A 3029-nucleotide genomic window follows, 5' to 3' on the forward strand; every position below is an offset into this window, starting at 1 on the left:
TCAAGCAAGTCCCATGTGCACAAGTGTATTTTAATTATACTGGCATGAACTGAAACTAGTGGTCACTGAGAGACTGCGGCGATGCACAGTAGGACTCAGAAATCATAGCAAGACAAAAAAAAACAAAACACTGGGGGCTTACATGATGACTGTTTCTGGTTCTTCGATCAAGATTTCAACAGTTAACTCTGCCATCGTGACATTTAATTCCTATGGTGGAAGCACAGCACATTTACAACTGGTTCCTACCCACGGTGTCAGGAAGAATTTGTCCTTTGCTGCGTCCGTGTAATGTGTGTGTAAGAGGATGTATGTTTCCTGTCAATGAAGAGTAGTCTTCTTATTTCCTGTGTGGATGTTTTAGACTTTTCTACACAAACATTTTCATTGGCCCCAGAGCCGATTTTCACCACAAAAAGCTTGGACCTGCCAGCCGCCGTGTTTCCTCAGCTGGTGGATAACCTCCACTCCTCACGCATCTCTCCCTCTGCCATCTATTTCCTCCTCTCCGCCTCCTACTGACCCATCTTTCCGCACTTGAATGGGCAGTCAACATGACAGATTGTGGCACACACTCTTTGCTCTGAGTTCACGTCAAACTAAATCAAATATGATGGGCAGGAAAGAAAAACTGATTCCAAACTAATCTACCTTTTTGGGTTCTCAAGACAGCTGACCATTTCCTAAACCCCTCCTCCGAGCAGCGCTTATCCAGTTGTAGCCTTAGCAGCTGTAACTAGGTACGGCAGGCCTGTCAAGCTTCGTATTTCTCCAGATGTTGAAGTGGTGTGTGTGTGGGGCTGTGGTAGAGATACTCTGCATTCAAAGAGTTTAAAGGGTGGGGTGTTTTTTTTTCTCCTAAAATCTAACCTTTCCAAAACCAAAAGCACAAGAGCAAAAGTGTAAGGAATGGATTAAACGGTGAGTTTATGTGCTCTTAATGTAAGATGAAATCATTGGCATGCCAAGCTAACTGGCTTACTCCCAATAGTAGTAAGGCAGCATTGCTTCCAATGCCAGGGAGTACATCATTAAAGCTACACTATGTAACGTTTCTCTTTTATTTATAGTTGAAATATGCTCCAGATCTTAAACTGCAGAGGTGCTGTCACAGGCTTCTGTGACCCAGACTCATTGAACAGCCTGGAAGCAGTTTCTGAGTGAGCCTCGCCTTCCTGACCAATCAGAGAAGGCCAAAGTCAGGGGTGGGAGCTCATGTTTGCCGATTAATACGTGAACGTGCTTCTCGTCTGCTACTCCTCTTGCACCAAGGCTTCAAGCTTATTTTAGCTGCTGGACAGATGTCACCATGGCTGACACATAGGCTTGCAATCTCCTGATTCCTACATTAGCTGAGACAGCGAACATGGCCAGGATGTAGGTGAATCGCTGGGCGGAGTGTAATGGAGCAGGGAGAGGGAGGGATGAGAGGAGAGGAGTGGTTTGCCTCTGAGTCTCATGCTAGTGCTACCTTGGACCCAAGGACCCATTGTTTCATAAATAATCATGAAGTTCAAGTGGTAAATCTGCCATCGCTATCATTGTAAACTGGCTGTGTGCTGGGCGGGACTGGAAGGCTTGGCAGGTGGAGCAACAAAAACTAATGTCAAAGGGGGCTTAGCCATGTGGGAAATATACTAACTTGCTTTCTTGCTGTTGTGGTTTTTGTTAACGTTGGATGGAGTCAGGTTAGCTGTTAACCTGTGTCCAGTCTTGGAGGCTGTATTGATCTCATCTAACTCTGAAAATTTCCCAAAATGCTGTTCACATCTCATGATGTGAACTACTCAAGTACTAACTTCTGCATTACACCACCAGCTTGAACATACAGGATGAAAACAGAGAAAGAGCCATTGTTAATGTCTTTCTTACAGTATATCTGAACACATTACTCAGGCCTGTTCTCCAGCATCAAAGCACACATAGACACCCACCTCAGTGACCTCACGCTGTGCACGCCTCACTCTGGCTATGGCGACGTGGCAGGTTAGAAATGAGGAAGCCAAGGGTGAGAACAGCGGTCTGACTGTGAGACTTTGAAGTTCCTGCATGCTCTGGAAACAGGGCAAGGAATCACCTGCCATAAAGAAGTGTGCGTAAGCGCTGAGCTATTTGTTCTGGTGCCTGGGTGGTTATGGGTCCCCAGGGAGGGCTGGCCCGGGCCCCTGTGAGATCACATCAGTGTGGATTGGGCGGGAGTCCACTCGGAGGTGGAACTAATGGGCCCATGTGTTTGCAGACACTTCTAAGAGCCAGATGCTGGGAAGAGAGACATCCATTGGGTTTCTCACAACACCTCCCCTGGAGAGAAGAGTCAGGAACCCAGTCAAGCTTCACACGCATGCTGGACATAGAAGTTGGTGTATACAGATACACATACAATGTTAATTTGGCTTTGTACAGATAGGAATGCTCTCTATTACACACACACACACTCACACATATATACACACACACCTTTAGTTTGTTGAGTCTACACGGAGACTGTTTCCACTCTCCCTCTCGTTGATGCAGCACGCAAGGTGAAATGTCTAATAAAAGGGATTCGGGGGCTCACATCTATCTATTCCATATGATCTGCCTGCCCTAGTAAAAGTCACGTACAGACTGGTGCCTGCAGTTCGCCCTATTATTGATGCAGTCTTGACCTCTCCTATCTGACGTCTTATTCAAAGTGGTTAATGATTACCATCTTTCAATGTGTTTCAGCTGTCGCAGCGGTAATCCCCCCTCCACCCCCCCACCCCACCTCTCCATCGGAAGGATTTTTCCTGTGGATGTCAAGGTCTGGACGTTGTTTTGACCTCATCTCTTCCTCGGCACAGGATGGTCAGTCACTAGCTCATCTGTGCAATCCAGTGTAACACTATCAACAAATGTGCTGCGGTGATATGGAAATGAAACACAGATTAGGATCAAGACAAAAATAATTGAAGGCTTTATGTGTTTTTCATAGCTTACTGGCGTCCAGTGCGTTCATTCTTTTTCATCTGTTTTATTGTTGTCATAACAAAGGCAACTCATATTGT

Source organism: Toxotes jaculatrix, chromosome 18, assembly GCF_017976425.1.
Source record: "Toxotes jaculatrix isolate fToxJac2 chromosome 18, fToxJac2.pri, whole genome shotgun sequence".
NCBI classification, from domain to species: Eukaryota; Metazoa; Chordata; class Actinopteri; family Toxotidae; genus Toxotes; species Toxotes jaculatrix.